This window comes from Nipponia nippon, unplaced genomic scaffold, assembly GCF_047370975.1.
Source record: "Nipponia nippon isolate SJK-2023a ecotype South Korea unplaced genomic scaffold, ASM4737097v1 scaffold_5, whole genome shotgun sequence".
Lineage (NCBI taxonomy): Eukaryota > Metazoa > Chordata > Aves > Pelecaniformes > Threskiornithidae > Nipponia > Nipponia nippon.
The window spans coordinates 100,603,386-100,621,439 of NW_028262369.1; the positions used below are offsets into that span (position 1 = coordinate 100,603,386).

Sequence of the window (18,054 nt, forward strand, 5' to 3'; positions counted from 1 at the left end):
ATTCCTCTGCTATAGACAGCCAGCCTTCCTACTGCCTGCTTTTTCGGGCTTCTGACCATCCTAGCACTACTTCTATTGATAAATTTGGGAAGAAAGCACTACGCAGTAACTCTCGTCTAGCCCTATATGAAGGCAAAAATAACTTATTGATGAAATATTGGGAGTACTTGAAAGCTTTAAGACTACTGGATCCATCACACGCACTTCTCTCTACAAAACCCTTTTATTACTGTCCCCTGCCCTGCTGCCGCATTAGCATCCTTCTCCTGCATTACATATTTTGGGAACCATCATCCCAGTCTGGGTCCACCTTTAAATGACCAGCTTTAAATGACAAGCTTCTTCCACCACAGGAAACACTGCCCTTTTTGAAAAATAACTATGGATACTAGTAAGATTAGCAGCAGCATAGCTACCCCTCCAGTTTATTTATTTACCCCTTCGTCAAATTGTTTATTTCTCCTCTTTCTACTCACATGTTTCTGATATAATGTCAGCATTTTAACAAAGCTTCACATACTCACCTCAGCTTACACTCCTTTGAAAAGAAAGCAGGAGAGTGCATCTGTGGGAACAGAACTGATGCAAAAAACAACTTACTGGCTGTAATTTTAGGGCTACTGTGTTCGATTAAATAAGTGCTTCTTCCCTTCCAGCCTACCCATTTCTCTCTTCTGCAATGACATCATGCATTTGTATTTGATCTCAGCCTTTTAACGCACATTATTTTCTTTTATCACAAATTCAACATTATGACATCACTAAAACACTGAAAAGGAATGTTCAGATGGTTTTGGAAAGGGCAAGATCTGTATAAACTGTATTTTATCTTCAGTAACTAGAAAACATACCAATCAAAATGATAATGCTTTGTTTCAAACTTCAATGGAGTCTCTAGATTAGAAGTCTTGATGCACCTTAGAAAGAAAAAGTACAAAAGACGAAACAGACCTCGAACAGAAGCCTTTAGTACATGGAAAACTGTTCCCCAAGGACGCTGCTTCAGCTGTGTCTGCAACCAGCCATGACTAAACCTTTTAGCAACAGTAAAAAGCACAAGGTTTACCAGTCCTCTGTTTCTCCTCCTGTTGATAATTTTGTATTGCACTACAATTCAGAACTATGTTAGGTAATAACAAATATGACCTCTTAAAAGATTATGCCTCCGATTCAACTCAACACGTCAGTGCATTCTTAATGTAAACACTTGTGCCTGAGGTATATGACTTAAGTATATTCTTAAACATGGGAATACCAAATATTAAGGCAAGATCCTACTCCCTTTCATTTAAATAGAAATGAAACTCTACAAGTGTTAGTCAGCATTTCTGGAGCAAGCAAAGCCTGCCAATCACGCCCCGTCACACGCTGCTACTGGTGATGATTCATGCCCAGCGAAGGTCCCAATTCCACAGGCAGGAGTGCTCCCAATGAGTTTAACCATTAACTTTAAAGGAGCCTAGATTTCACGGCCACAATTCAACAAGTCATTTGCACACGTAAATCTTTGCAGATTCGGGTCATGAGTGTCATCTTTTCCTCTCAGCTAAACTGCTGCTAATCAACAGAAGGGCAAAATTACTGGGCGGGGAGGCACAGTGTTTAATGACCTGGACATGCTATTTAAAGCAAAACTTTTTGTGCATGTTTTAAATCAGTCAAATTATTAAATGTAAAATCAATGATATGAAGCCGTATCAAGTCTACACAAAATACAATTTAACAGCATAATCAATGACAGTTTAATAGCTACTCACATTTTGTGCAAACGAAGGTTGTTTCATTTCACAACAGCAGGCGTTAGAACCCTGTCAGTGGTGCAAGTAAATTACCAGTGGGCACACACGATTAAAAACCAGAAATGAACCACTGACTTCACTGAAAACTTTGAATACAACACCAATGGGAACTTTGATTATAGATTAGGACAGATGTTTCCTAAAACATCCAAACTCAGGGAAAAAAACCCTATACCTCAAAGTCCCTGGAGATTATCTGGATATCTGGAGACTTCTTAAATATTTTGTGGAAGGTTTTTTCTAGATTTTAAAGTTTAAAGGAAATGTTAATTGCTCAGCTACCACACGTTGCCATTGAAAGAAAAGGAATATTAACATGCAGTTGTTGGAACCCTCTGATCCTAATTACCGTTAGGGAAAAGAGGCAGAGAATCACTCCCATTGTACAGCATGGAGTAAAAACAACAAACAAATAACCAGCTTTATCCTTTAATCAGATCCATTCTCTTCTTCTAGTTGAACTATCTGAAAATGGCACCCATCCAGAACGTTTTAATCTTGCAGCAGTCAATCCTTTCCCCAGGAAGAAAATACACAGTATAATACTTTTATCATTCAGTGTCAAAACAGTTGCTAGAGAAGTCCCGTAGTTGGATTATCATTTAAATTTGCATTCCCTAAAGAATGAATTATGGATCTGTTTGAAACAAAGTCAAGTATCAGAAATTGTACAGTCCCAAAACAGACATAGTCCTTTTTGTCTATGATAATCTCATTACTTCCTCATTAAGTAAAACTTAATCCAAAGTAGGAAGATCAATTTGAGGAACACTTAAAACAATCAGCTTCATGGAGTACGCTGTCACACTCCGGGGGGGGTGGGGGGGTGGGAAATAGCTCATCTGCTTTCTGAGTATCTGCACGTTACAAGAGAACTACTACTCCCCCTCCATTCTTTGAATATTCTAAAGTAGCAAATCCAAGATAAAATAAACTTAAACACTTCATATAGAAAAAAAATTGCAACAAGCAAATAAAAGAAAGGAAGAAAAATTTTTAGAAGTTGACATAAAAAGGGTAGGAAATGAAGTCACTCATGTCCACCATGCAACCCTGAATCGAGTGAGTCAGCTGGCATTTTGGTATGTTGTTTTGTTTTGAACAAAGCACGCACAATCCATTTTCACTGACCAAACGCAGCCACTTTGAAGTTAGCCAGCTGCAGACAGCACACCTGGCAATTTCAAAGTTTAACTGAAAGAGAAGATGAAATGAGAAAATGCTCTGATGCTCTTAGTAGTTAATTATCCTAGAATGGTTTGGGTTGGAAGGGACCTTAAAGATCACCTGGTTCCCACCCCCTGCCACCAGACCAGGCTGCTCAAAGCCCCATCCAGCCTGGCCTTGAACACTGCCAGGGATGGGGCGTCCACAGCTCCTCTGGGCAATTCCTGGCATGTGGCTGGGCAATCCTGGACAAAATCCTGCTTTGCTGAGCTAAAGGCAAAAATCCTGAGGCATCATTTACAGACTTCCGGATTTGATCACAAGAAATTTGCAGTTTTATTATATACTTTTTTATTAATGTTCCATCTAGCTTCCTATTTATTACCTCCATGTGTAACAAAAAGTAAGTTACAGATTAAACAATATGCTTCACCATATTCATTTAAAGATTTATTGGAAGATGTGAGTCCGAGTTATCCATTATAGCACCCTACAATTTTCTCCATTACTTAAGAAATAACAAATGTATAGTTAAATCGACCTTTAACTGGCTGACTCGTAAAGCATATCTGCTTATTCGCTAGCCTATGTGGAAAGCAGGGTATTTGTAATGGTGCAGTGAGCAACTTAGCACTCTGCTGCTCTGGCATCCATCAGATAAAATGCTTACATCTACGTCACTCATTTAGCACAACAGAAGTAAAGACGCTGTAATAGAAAACTGCCATAGAATCAACGTTCCCCGCATTACAACAAAGCATCTGGGCTTTGCCTTGACTTTTTTTTTTTTCTTTCTTTTTTTCTATTAATGAAAAACAAAGCCAAAGCAGTAGCTTGAGACTCTATAAAAGAGATTGATATTAGTGGAATAAAATCTTGCAATTTCATTATCTCTTAAGGCCCACCAGTTTTGGAACCAAGCATTTCAGCCACCCATATAAACCCAATATAGTCTTTTTTCTTTTTTAAACCAAAAAAATATCTGACTCACATGAACCAGGAGACTAGACCTAACAGTGCAGAAAAGTACTGAGAGAACTAATTTTCTTGTTCAGGGTTTCTTTGCTTAATAGCACCAATGAAATGATGCTCCTGGTGCAAAATTTGACCTGCCTTCTAACTGCTAAAACAAATTAAATTTTTCTTGCTTGTATATAACGAGAACATTTAACTTTGTGGTAATAAATAAAACTATCACCTTGGTAACTTAAGACAATGCGCTCTTTCTCTAACAAGTGGCACCCAGAGCTCTGCAAGGCACAGCACTTCAAATTGAACCTGTACGGAAATTAAAAACCGCAGTGTTTTCAACATTTAAAATCTATTTCAGAACCAAGTCATATTATCCATACAGATCACTCCAAATTGTGTAAGAAAAAATATCTGCCTGTTTATTTCCATATAAAAGTTCTGGTGCCATTCTTCTTCCCCTGCACTTAGACTTTCTCCTGAGCACTGTTCTGCAAGATCATGGCCATTCTAGGCTGGACCCAACACAGCACATAGCTGCATAGGTGCTTAAACACACCAAAGTACTTTGTAAAGTCTGGGTCAGTATTAAATATTCTTGATACCATGCAAATACACAAGAGGAAGTAAATTATTGCATTTCTAAGAGAACTAGCATACATTTAGAAAAAAAAATCACCAAAACTGTGTAACCAGAAAGGAAGGTTTCATAGGACTAATACCATCAGCTGATGTGTAACTTTCTGACGATAACCTAAAAGCTGTAAGGTTTTTACAAAAGAAACATCTTTCCATTACAGTTTTCATAGAAGAAAAGGAGGGCTTAATCAGAAAAGAAAACGTGTTGCTAGAGCTGTAAGGACAGCAAGGAGGAAAGGACTGCAGTAAAAGCAGAAAATACTTCAGAACAGATATTCAGGAGACTCAAAGGAACTGAATGACAAGAGAAACTAAGGAGGTTACAGAGCTCACGGCCGGGGGACAGACCAGTCAGCAAGGTACACCGACCCAAGCAGAAGGGCTGGCTCTCAGGTGGCTCACTTTGGAAGGTGATACTGAAGCGCTTTTGATTAATGATGGCCTCCTGCCACCCTGATGTGGGAAGGACTGACCATATGTTTCTGCAAAGAGGCATCTTTGCAGGGGAGATATAAACATCTCTTCATCCTTCAATGCGCAGTGCTTGATTGCTTGTAATCTTGCTGATCCTCATGCCTGTTGCAACTAGGATCCTCCGTATCAATGAAGTTGTAACACCATAGGCAATCTGGTCTTACACAAAATGAGCATAAGCCTCCTTTTTTCTAGTAAAAAGTTATGCCTATGCAATAGGCAAGGATTCAACTGCAATGACTTCTTGTCTAGAGGTAGGATATGCACTGTACCACAGAAATTTCAGAGATGGATTCCATGTACAATAATGCAGGGCCAATGGAATAAGAATGTAATTTTACAGGCGGGGATAGTTAAGGAGATAGACCTTAAAGGAGCTGTAGCAGAACAGTGTGAGAACAGTGTGTCCTGTAAGAGGCATCACATCTGCTAAACCATCAGATACTAAAATAATCAATACTAAGTAGTAGCAGAAGTTCAGTGGAAGACAGCTAAAGAAGCTCAGAGTATGCAGAAGTCATCAAGTCACTAAAAAAAAAAAAAATTACCTACTGAAGACTGGGCTTAAAAAGTCTATACAAAGTATCTGGATTACTGTTGTTAAATCACAGCCCCACTGCTCTTCAGATAAACCAGCTGCTGTGATTTTGTTTCCAGTGCTGCAAAATAAACAATTAGAAATATACAGTTTTCAGAGTCATGATAGTTTTATTTTCTTTACCTAACTAAAGCCCAAATTTTCTCAAAGTAGGAGGGGAAACAGAAGTCCAATTCTTTGTTTTATAGAATGAAACAGGTGATTTTAAGTTGTCCTCACCTTTCGCACATGCTCCTGTCTTTGCTCTTGCCTGCTGTATAGTATTTTAAATTAAAGCATTTCCACCTACCCCATTTTCATGCTAGCTTTGTTACTGATGTTTTTTTCTTTAAAAAAACAGACCTGTATGGAAAGGTGCACTGACCCACTGCTGGAGGCCTCCTCCCCACAGCTCCGCTGACAGACCAATTTGTGTACACATTTCTTAATGAACTTCAGGCAGAAGTCAGCTGGCTTAGTTTACACTGTATGGGGGCACAGTTTTTCTTTATCAGTGCTTCAGGAACATATTACTCTGTGTGAGTAAGTCCAATTTCTCTTTAAGCCAAGATACTTTTTCCTATTATACCCTATAAGAAGCTACAGCTTTCTCAGTTGCAGTGGTTTTATACATTTATGGTCATACTTAAAAGCAATTCTGCATCAGTCCTCTCAGCGTTTAACAGATTGCTTCACAAACTGAGCTTAAGGCGAAGACACACAAACAGGGCTAATGGCCATTAGGGGGGAAGGAGGAACTTGAGGAAGCAGGACCTTGTGAGTTAGCGCTGACACCAAAGCCTCTGTATCACTGTACCTCAAGCTCGCCTAGCTGATTTTTGTCTGGCAGTAGCATAGCTGGAGTCAGAGAAGAGCATTTGTCTGCAGCCTACGAGGTAGCAAGCAAGAGGGACAGATAATTCATATGATTTAGAAGCCACTGCGGGTTATTTTGTCAGGAGCATCAGTATCATTTTGTACAGCTTTTGCCAGTTCTGCTAGGCCAAATTTGCAGAGTTATGTGCAGGGAAGCATTTGGCACACCTTCACTTTAAATTAATGCATAATGTTGTCTGATATCCCGCTACAAAAAACAAAACATGCTTGTCTGAAGCCTCTCATTTACAACCCTTGGAAATGTACAATCCATAAATAAGAATCAATCTTCTTTTTGCATATACATTTTCTTTGTTGCATCCTTATTCATAAGGATCTCTAGATTTCAGTTTGAAATTCTGTATCCCTAGTGTGATAAGAAAGATTACAATTTGGGAAATTTCTCAACAATTTTCCAGGCCTCAAATACAGCCTAGTAAGAAGACGGGTAATATTTTGTTCAGCTTGAGAACTGTAGCAGTCAGCAGGAACTGCAAAGGATTTTAGCAGGCCTTCACCTGTCCTTGAGCACATGTAAGTACCTGCATTCTCCAGAGCTGTTTTTGTTGTTGTTGTTTGTGGGGTTGGGGGAGGGTATGTTTTGTGCTTTGATTTTTTTTTAATATTGTTGGTTTCTACAAAAATTATTTACAAGCTTAGGACCTGAAAACCCACAGAACAGAATGACTGCTAATCACCTTTCTCTACTGGACATCCCACTCGCCTTTTCCTCACATCCTCACACCAAATCATCCATTTGGCTGCTGCCGAGCTGCCCAGTTTTGCCAGATGCAGTAATATCCAAGAGCAACCCTGACTTACAGGTACACCTGTGTGATGAAGCCTGGTTTCACAATTATTTGACTTCGGCGGCAAAGCTCACTTAAGGACTTCCCTTCACTGGGCACTTCTTCCAACCCTCCCACTGCAGTATGCTACCCCCAAACGAAATGCCAACAAAACCCCTTGTGGTGCCACACTATAAGCTGAATCAATATATCGGCACAGGATTCTTTGGTTTTGCCAAGAAAAGGCTACTTTTCTTAAACCTGAATCAACTCAGCAACTGAGCTTATATTGTGGTCCAGCAAGCTGCTGTTCCTCAAACCTCCATTTTGCTGAAAAAGGTACCCAGGGCAAAACATTTCACATTGCTGCCAAAAGAGGAGGTCCCCCGTTCCCTCTGTACGTGGCTACCTGCAAATATCTTACTGCAGGCATTAGAGGCAGGAACAGTGAGCTAGATCAGGAAACTGATCCAACTAAACAAATAAGAGCATACATTGTAGGGAGGTTTGTGGGGAAACTGGATCAATTTTCTAATCTAGCTCACTGCACAGTTGCACGATCATGTTTGCTGGCACAAGGAAAGCTGGAGAGATACCATGACAGGGTAGCATTGTCCCTTTCCATTGCAGCTGGGCTTGGGCCAGATTAAAGTGGCTGCGTAATCAGAAGCTTGGTGATCACGCTGAGCACTTTGCAGGATCTAGAATCAAATATTCATACCTGATGCTTCAAAGCCATGGAAGAAAAAAAAATGATGAAAATGCAAACAACTTGGCAGTATCCAAATAGCTTTCCTCAATATTTTGTTTTTCCACAAGGAGAGAGAAATCTATACACATGATAGAGCAGTAATTTTGAATGCCACCATCTGAAAGTTAAAATTTTTATAAAAACCCTCGCTGAAACAGCAAAAGGTCAGTCCACTACTACTTCAGAAATACACCTTCTATTAGGTGCCACACCTCCCCAGTTCAACAATAAAAAAGCAGGAGAACATTTACTGCTTTTTAAACCAAATGAAATTACAGTTTCCAAATTACCCAAAGTCAATTGTATCATGATTGACTGAGTTGCTGTGACATCAACACAATGGCTTGCAGTAACTTTTGAAATCAAATTGTAGGTTTTAATGAGGGGAAAAAACCCACACATCTAAATAATTTCCCCTGTGAATGCTAAACAGCTGCTCATTTGTTCAGTTAGCCTGCCACGAGCATCACTCTCTCCTCCAGTTATTTGTTTCCAAACCTTTGTAATTTCAGTACCTGTAAGAGATTACAGATAAAACAGGTAGCACACTAAAGAGTTTCTAGGAAAAAAAAAAAAAAAAAGAGAGAAACAAAGGCAACACTGGTTTTGTGACTGATATTTATCTTCATAATCCCACATTTCCAAAGACCAAACATTCTGTGCCGACAATTCCCACTTTCTAGCCACGGTGCCTGCATGCTGACACCAAATGAGAAAACCCAGGTAATCTTGCAAATAGAGAAATAATCACTAAAATTAAAGACAGGCATGCCAGTGTTCTGCAAGGACTATGAACATCTGTGGAATATAAAAAAAATAAAAGACTCCAATTTGGATTAATTTCAGAATAGATTAAACGAAGCAGAAAAACATATTAATGACTTGAAATACTGAAGGAGCACAACAGCAGCAAAACAACCAGCAAATATCCGTTAACTAAATTGCTCGTCCAAAAAGCTGGAAAACGAGCACAATCATTTTAAGAGATCAGATTTAAGGCTCATAAGAAACCAGGAGGGTTCAGAAGGAAAACATGCCATTAGATTTTTGTAAGATTTGCAAACATAACGGAATCAGCGCTTTCCAAATGACGCTGAGAATGAAAAAGAAAGATCATCTTACTTTCAAGTCATATCCTGAAGAAGGTGACTAAAAAGAAACAGTACTTGTTTGTTGCTGATCCTAAAATTGATACAAGAGTTTAAACATGTATTTGACAAAGGCTATTATCAGCTAATGGAATAAGAAATCAAAAGAATCACTACACCATGCGGTACCGGAAAGTTAAAATGGGGTGCCTTTCCATAACGTATTTTGTCCCTATTGGGCTCAGTACAGTGATAAATGGGTGGGAATTGATGGCCTGCGATACACAGCAGTCAAATTAGATAATGTATTGGCTGCTCTGGGTGCCAAAACAAATAAAAAAGCTATGACTGTATGACTAATACCAGATAGAATGAAATAGCTGTTCTTTACTGATAGTCATTCAATATATTTGCAAATCCAACAGGACCTCAAAATATTATTTTTAATTCTTTATACTTCTGCTGTGCTAAAACAAACTGGCTCAAGATCACTTTCTCCTTCTCGCCATTATTTTTCACTCTGTCCCATCTTGCCCCAGTGGCAAACTAAAATAAAGAGAGACCTTGCAATGCACGGCTCTGCAGGGACACAGGGCACTTGGAACAGCCTGTTCCTCATAATGCTGAGGGTTACAGCCATCCACCTGGAACCAGCCAGAATCTGGAAGACCTGGAGGTGGCATTATGCCACCTTTCACGTCCTGCCAGTAGACTCTGCCTTGCACAGTCACAACAATAACATTCAGAAACAGTTGGATTTACCAGGGGAGGCAAGTAAGCTTCTTCATTTTCTAAAAGCTGTTACCTGTGGAAGCTAAGCCAATGTAACAATATCCAAATTACAGGTTAAAGCCAGTTGAGACTGATTTGAAGTTGATTTAATTAATCCAGTACACCTGTGGTAGAAGCAACCTTGCAACTAACGAGTGTCATTGCTCTCACAGGTTCTGTGCTTTCTCCTCCCTTTATTGTAGATCTATTTATTCTGATTTCACATTTTATTTTTCTTTTTCACTTGCTCTCCACTCTCTTTTGACCCTTCCCCTGCTTACCTTATTTCACCCTTGTTACTCTTTGTTTTACTAAGCTTCTGCTATTATTCCTCTGGACTCCTGTTTCCTAGAAGGAGGCCACCGTTCTGGTTTGGTAACATTTTATATTCACTTAACATAGTATGAATCATGACATTTTCAGGGCAGTGAGGAATCAAGACCCCTGTTTACATCTGCCAAGCGCTCTCCATCTGCCATATGATCATACTGTAGGAGTTCCTACTGTATTAATCCATACAAATGGTAACAAATATCACAAAGATTAAAAATTATACCAGTAACCTGCACAGTTTCCAGCATTGCAGATTACATTCCACATAAGAAATTAAGAGAAGGGACTATATGAATTCTGAGTTTAGAGGTGACTCTCCATGTTCAGCTACCCCCTACCTTTTACCTGCAGTTCCACCTTTCTGAACAGAGAGTAAGGACATAGTTCTACTTGTAGCATCAGCACTGATTAAACCACATCAGAGTTGTCACATGTCCTTATGCCAAGATAAAAATATGATGCATCCCATTGCACACTAAACTGGAGAACTAATCTGGATGGAAAAAAAAGGCACCAGTTAAAACACAGGTACCGTTTTCATGGTTATTTTTCAGCAGGGCTCCTACACAGTCTGCGTCAATGCAACAGGGGAAGGGGTTGAATAAGACAACCTCTTAAGACAGCAAGAGCTGCTCACTGAATTACACCCCAAATATAAGTTTGCGTATAGGAGAACGTCTGGAGCCTTCTTAGCGTGCCAGACAAGTATCAGGAAAGATAAAAGACTAAAGCATAATAGAGTCAAACAAGAAGACATGCGCTTCTGGGAAGATTCAAATGGCAACTTGGTTTGGGCTTCCTTTAGCCGTTCACAGCACCGTCCCCATATTAGCCAAGGAAGTGGTGAGCGTCCCATCGCAACTGTAACAGCAGTAGACTGGGAGGAGGGGAAACGGTGTTAGTCAGAAAACCCTGAGAAACATAAGGAGGATTTGTGTTCGGGCCAGCCACGTAACTCAAAAAGAAGACGAAATATTTAACACACGTGCCCTCTCACCCAAAACTTATTTTTAAATGTTTTTACAGTATCTTGAAATATATTGGCTTTTCTTTTCTCCATCTACAGTTCTCTATGCCATAACTAGTTAGGCCAGTACTAGAAGCTTCAAAATACCGAGACTTTAAAACGCCGTAGAAAGTATTTTTCCTATCTTTCACAAAGGCCTCGACTTCACCCGCCGGGGCCCGAGCAGAGTTACGGGCTGTTCGTCCTGCGGGGGCACCGCGCTGCCGACGCCGCGGGTCTCCCGTTCCTGGTTCCTCACAGCCCGCCAGGAACCGCCGGAGCGCCCCAGCTGCAGTCGGCTCCCGCTACCGCTCCTACGGCGGCAACGCCGTCCCCGACGGGGCAGGAGGCAGCCCCAAGGGCAGCCCGCCGAGACAGCCCCCCGCGGCGGCCGGCCTCGCCGGCAGAGCCTGGCCGGCGGCGGGAGGACGCGCACCGCCGGCCACCGGCAGCGGCCTTCGCGGGCACCCCCGCCCGGGCACCGCCGCAGCGGCCATTTTGCAACCGGTTGCTCCAGCCACCTGCGCCCCGCCCGCTGCCGCGCCGCGCACGGACACTCACCGCGAGGAGGCCGGCGGACTCCGCGGTGGCGCCGGAGGAGCCTCCCGCCCAGCGGCCCCGCCCAGCGGACACTCCCGCCTGCCGCCAACCCGGGCGCGGTGCGGGGCCGCCGCGTCCCTCCGTGCGGCGTTGCCAGCGGCCTCGCCTCGCCTCCCCTCCCGGCTCGGCCCGGCCGCGACCCCCGCGCTGAGGGGACGGCAGCACCTTCCACTCTGCCGCCTCACGGCATCGGTAACCATAGCAACCTCAAGTTGTGCCGCCATTGGCGGGTTTAACGCGGGGCAGCGGCCAATGGAGCGCCGCCCTGTGCCGCGCCTGGCCAATGGGCGCGGGCGCAGGGCAGGGCGCTGCGCTGACGTCGCGAGCGGGGCGGAGCGAGGCCAGGCGGAGCGGGCGGCGGGGCTCGGCGGCGCCGGCGCCACCACCGCCACCATGGAGACCCCGGGCTAGGGCCCGCCGCGGCCCGCCGGCGCGCTGAGCGGGGCCGGCCCCGCCGCCGCCGCCTCCTTCCGCGCGGTGAGTGGGCGAGGGCTGGGGGTAGGCCGCGGGCCGGCCGGGGCCGGAGCGCCGCGCCGCCCCGGTGGGAGGCGAGGCGAGGCGAGGCGAGGCGGCGGTAGCCCGCCGGCGGCCCGGGGCAGCCGGGCCGAGGAGCCGCCGCCTCAGGCAGAGCAGCGCCCGCTCCGCGGCGCCGCTGCCCGCCCGCGCCGCTCGCCTTCCGCGCGGGCGGAGCGCCGCATGCCCTCCGCGCTGCCGCCCGGTGCCCGGCCGCGCCGCGCGGCCCCTGCGGGCGGAGGTGCCGCCGCCCGGCCCCTGCCCCTGCCCCTGCCCCGGGCTCCGCGCCGGGCGGCGGGAGCGGGCGGGCGCCGCGGGGGCAGGTGCGCGCCGTCTGGGCCGGGGACCCCGCGGCGGGGCGTCGCGGCCGGCCCCGCGGCAGCCGCGGGTCGGGGCCCCGCCGCCTTCAGCCCGGCGCGGCCGCCTCCCTCCCGGGCGCGCCGGCTGCCCGCGGCCGCGGGGCGATCCCGCGGCGGATGCGCAGCCCGCGGCCGCGCCGTGCGGCGCCGTCTGCGCGGGGCGGTGCGCGGCGCTGCGGGCGGGGGCCGGGAGCCGCAGCGGGCAGGGCCGCCCGCCGGAGCCCCCGCCGCGCCGTGCCGCGGCCGCAGCGCCACGGGGCCGGCGGCGCCGCCAGCGCGGGGTCGGGCGGGGGCCCGGCCGGGGCGCGGCGGGGCGGGCCCGTGCCGCCGCCCGGGCAGGGTCCGCGCGCCGGGCGGACCCCGGCGGCCGCGGGGAGGGCAGCGGCGGGCGCGGCGCCGGTGCGGCCCGGAGGCGGGCGGCGCTGCCCGGGCCCTGCCGGGACGCGGCGGGCAGCCCGCCTCCCACCCGCCCGGCGTTTCCGTGCCGCGCTGCCTCCTGCCCCCCGGTTCTGCGGCGGGCCCCCGCCGCTGCGCTCCCTGAGCGGGATTTAAACGCGTGAACGGTTTTCACCCTTGGCGTGGCCGCTGAACTCGGTGTTGCGTACCAGTAGTCAAGCGCTGGAGGACTGGCAGGGAATCCTCTGCCGGCGCGGTGGGAGGGCAACTGTTGAAGCTGGTAACTTTTTGCAGTTTTTCCCCCCCCCTCTGGTCAAAAAAAAGAAAACAAGCAGGAGAGGAGCAGCAGATGCAGAGTTTGAACGCATCCAGGTGAGCGTTGTGGCACACGTGGACGCTCGCTCGCTGCTGGGTTTTGCCTATGGAGATGAAGCAGGCTTGTCTCTACCTGAGGCACTCTGCAGGGGTCCAACAAAAAGCGTAAGCGTATGTCTACATACAGGTTACTGAGTGCAGCTACAGTGTCTGAGGCTCGGACAGCTGGGAAATGAAGTCTCGGAAGAATAAAATTAATACTGACGCTGAAGCCAGGCTGTTTCAGCAAAAAATTATGTTTACGTGATTGTGATTTCTGTGGAAGGTAGGAATACCAAATGCCACAGAAAAACATAGGTTAGGAATTGAGCCCTCTCTGGTCCTTTTCCCCTCCTAGCTAATGCTTCACAATGCATCAGTGTCTCGCTAAAGAAGAACTGTGTGTTTGGCCTGTGGATCTTTGTACTTTTTTTTTTTTGTAACCTCTGCTCCACGTTAATTTTACATTAGTCATTGCTTCAAGATTTGACTGTTTGAAGGAAAAGGTGTGGTTGGACTTACAGTAGTAGTATTTAATTAACTAGCTTTTCAGCTTCTTCAGCATTCTCATTTTTTGATAACTTGGAGCTCAGAGATTAGGAGAAGACAAGGATGATAACATTTTCCCCTTTAACTAATAACTGTATTTTTGAGGTAAACGACAAATAATATCTTCACCGAGATAAAAATATGGGAACCTACTAAATGTACTTGTTTAGTTTATGGAGATAACACTGATTTGGTCTTGTCCATCACATTTAAAATAGGAGTGTGTTTCGGGGGCAAAAGCTTATTGTTGGCACGGACATGCTATAGCGTCTTGGCTAAATATTACAATATTATACGCAAATGAATGTTATCTGTCTGTGAAAAGACAGATTGCAATAACTTTCTCCTTTCATTTGCATTACTTGTAAAGTGCTGTCTTGCTACTGAAATAAGTTGCTATTAATATTTTTAATTAAGGTGCAACAGCTGACGGGCCTTTTCCAGTAAAACTGATGTCTTTTCTTCCTTTCATCTTGTTAGATGTTAAGGATAAATAGCAATAATAATAATAGAAGTTCTGCTATAAAACAGTTGGGGCAAGTTTTGTGAGAGTAGTCTTCTATAAGACGGGAGAATTTGTTCTATTTTTTCTTCAGATGTTGACAGTATAACACACCTTTTGGTGTTTGCTTTTTTTAATAGTAATGCAGGATCCTTTTATAAGGAACAGATGAATTCAGTCACACAATGTAAACAAGGAAAGTGATACAATACTTTTTTTTATAGCAGCTTCATGTACTAGCAAAATAGCATCTGTAATGCATTTTGGGGTATTTTTTATATTGAATGATAGCATGTGCTATGTAAAAATAATTGTAATCCTAATGAGTAAGCTGTGTCAGGTGTTTAGTAGAGGAAATCTGCATGCATTGTGAGAGAAGCCTCAGTGGAAGAAACACTCTGCATATTAACAAAGGCGGAAACATAACTAAGAATTTTATGTACTCCTGCTTCACTTTATGTAGATTATTTAAATACATTTATAACAGATGAAAGGCTAAAGCAATTCCAAAAGATGTGACTCTGTGAGTATGGTCTTAGTTTTGTTGGGTTTTTTTTCTTAATTTTGATGCTGAAAATGAGCAAGTTTTACAAGCATTTATCTGATTATTTATTAGGAGCAAGAAAGCACTGATTAGTTCAGGGATCTCAGTGAGCTTAAAGAAGTTAAGTGTAATCAAGAATAATTGGGTTTATTACCAGAATGTAGTTATTGTAATGTAGTATAGAAAAGACCCCGAAAAAGCAAGCAGAACTCGTGATACTTGTCTGGAAAAAAATACCTATGAGCCTGTTATCAGACATATTTTGTATTGCTCTCATTTACTTTCTTATTATTTTCAGTCAAATCAGTGAGTCTAGGTTAAAATTGGATTCATCTGCATGCGAAGCTGCACTCCTTTTAAGCTGTTTACAACTTGGTTTACCAGAGCAGTCCCCATAAGCAGAGGGGCTTTTATAAGCCATACGGAAGGTTTGAGTTGGCTGTGGTGGCAGGGCAACCCTGATGGTGGCCAGGGACCCTGTTGGGCTAGGCAACCCGCGCCTGTGCCTGCCTTTCCTTGAGGGCTCAGCCTCCTGTCCGCGTGCCGCGGGCCTGCAGAACCGCGGGGCGAAGGCTGCCGAACGAATGAGTCTGGAACAGTAGCTTCATTTGCCCGCGTTCGGTTGGAAACAGCTTGTAAGAGTTGCTGCAGAATCTTTCTGTGTTTTGTCATCTTGCATAAAAAGCGCATGTATGTCTCCTGAGTAACTCCTGCTGGTGCCGTTCAAAATTCTGGACTTTTCAGAGTTTTTGGTTAGGTTTGTGGGGGGTTTTTTCTCTAGTGAAAATAAGACAGCAAATCATTGTGAATATGGCACGTACTGTCACTCCAAAAGTAAACTGAACTGGTTCAAACTTTACTAATCAGGGAGGAAAGAGAAAAATTGAGCTAGCATAGCTTTATGTGCAAGTGAATAGAAAGCTGGACCTGAAACTGGAGTTTTGGGCATGGCTTGTAAATATTGCTTGCTACTGTTCCTGTCTTGATTGCAAATACTGCTGACAATAAGGCAGCTCAAGTGCTAGTGAAGATGGAGAGTAAAACGTGCCGGTGGCTGAGCCCAGAAGCGAAGCCCACGGAAGCAGCCCTTCTCGCTGCCCTCTGCGCTTGGGTCCTGCGGCAGAACTGCGCCTCACGAACTCGCAAGCGGAGCTGGAGGGGCTGCCAGCGCTAAGCGGTTCTCTGGGCGTGCTGGGTAGCTTTCCTGATTCTCAGCTGCTTTTCCTAAGGCCTGTGATACGTCCTAGTTCATTGGATAACTTCTCATGTTCTTTTTATCCAAACGGAATACTCATTTATTCTGCTCGGGGGAGGTTGGCAGAGGGAGGGAGGAGGTGGATGAGGACAGCCAAAAACTGCCTCCGGTGACCTTCCCAAAGCTTGTGCTCGCACGGAAGAAAAGTGCAGCTTCTTGTCAGTTAAAATCTCTGCAGCTGGCACCAGCGTGCAGACCTTTGCTCCTTGCCCGCTCGCTGCCTCTTTCCCTATCTGCCCTTAGTACCCCGCTTGCTTTCCTTCCAAGGCGGAGGAGAGGTGCCTGCACTTCAGGAAAGAGGAAAGAGTCCTTTGCTTTCACGGTAGATTAATCTATTTATTTTTAATAATGAAATCCCCAACGCTGTCATTAAAAGGAAAGGCTTAAGGAGAAAGCTTTGAGTGGTGTCTTGCGGAGGTTTAATTGCTCCCTGAGCCAGTAAGAGGCAGGAGGACGTGCCTTTCCAGTCCGGCCACGCTCTGCGGTGGAGCGGGCCTGTGCCACAGGGTCAGGGAGGTGACTCTGGCGCAGGCTTGTCCTCCTCTCGGGACCGGCTTCCCGAGTCGGCCCTCCACTTCCGAAGAGCATTGCGGCTGGAAGAGCACAACGCTGGCGACCAGTTCGGCCAGTTTGCTGCCTGCCTTGCCTTGCCTTGCCTTTCCTCCCCTTGAGTCGGAAGTGAAGGGCGAACGCAGAAGCTTTGGTTAAAGTGATCTGTGGAGAATTGCTGGGGCTATCTTTAACTTTCTAGTCCTTTTCACTTCATCCCTCTTTTGCAGGCAAATGAAGACAACATCACTTCGTGAAAAGTTAGGGAAAATCTGTTCTTAGTGTTTCAGTATTTTTAAACAAGATGCCTTTTTAACAGAAATTTTTTTTAAAAGTTAGGCATGCTTTTAATAGACATGTGTTTTCCTCCTGTTATTGCAGTTTTAAGATATAGGGGTTACAAAAGAAAAAGAAATTACTGTTTTTCTCCAAAATGTCTCCACAGCCATCTCACGCATCTTCCCCCCGCCTTTTTTTAATTTGCGTAGCGTTTTACAAAGTTCTTACCTAGCACTAGAAATTGAAGACCAGGCGATTTCCTGTTTAATGGCTTTTAAAAATCATTTTAACTATCACTTTATTTTAGTGGAGAAAAGAAAACAAAACTGTGAGACATTCCTTTATTTGAGAGTGATTGATTCATTCTTCAAGGAATAATTAAAATTAAGACTTCTCCCTCACCCCCATGTAGCGGGGCCTTCGCTTATAAAAGACTTGTGATCTAACTGAAATATAGTGGGGTTTTGTGAACCTTAAATCAACATTATAGCTAATCTAATATTCTGATTGGTATTGTGATTAATTCATTATTAAAGAGAAAAAAGGAATCTGTTGTAAATCCTTTGAAGGTGCACGAGCTGAAACTTGCTTTCTGCATCACAGCTCAATGGGGGGATTTTTAATGTATTTACTGTTTACGCAACCGTGGGGTGGTAATTGTGGGCAGTGAATAAAATTGCCCTTTAGCTATTGGATCTGCAAAGCAGATGGTTCGTAGATAGTGTGTAGGCTGTATAATTAGCTAGCCTTTATTGTTCGTTGAGCTTTTAAATCGGAGTTTAGAGCACCGGGTCCCCATTCCTTATGAGTGAGGTACCTCTGGGAGCAGTAAGTGTGAAAGCTCTGGTGGGATTCGCTTGTCCGGAGAGCCCTTGTGCTAGCTGGCAGCAGCGCAGCATGGAGCAAGAGTGGCTCT

The 18,054-nt window shown here is 45.0% G+C and overlaps 2 protein-coding genes across 6 annotated transcripts in view; one reads left to right on the forward strand and one right to left on the reverse strand.

The window, feature by feature from the left end:
* The window catches only part of CCDC148 (coiled-coil domain containing 148), an 88,852-nt gene extending 76,843 nt beyond the window's left edge, over positions 1–12,009 (reverse strand). For all 5 annotated transcript variants that reach the window (XR_015699069.1, XM_087733599.1, XM_087733601.1 and 2 more), the window contains exon 1: positions 11,800–12,009. The gene's annotated coding sequence lies outside the window, so the exon portion shown is untranslated. The remainder of the gene's footprint in view (positions 1–11,799) is intronic.
* Positions 12,010–12,180: 171 nt separating this feature from the next.
* The window catches only part of PKP4 (plakophilin 4), a 101,763-nt gene continuing 95,889 nt past the window's right edge, over positions 12,181–18,054 (forward strand). The window contains exon 1 of the mRNA XM_087732981.1: positions 12,181–12,315. The gene's annotated coding sequence lies outside the window, so the exon portion shown is untranslated. The remainder of the gene's footprint in view (positions 12,316–18,054) is intronic.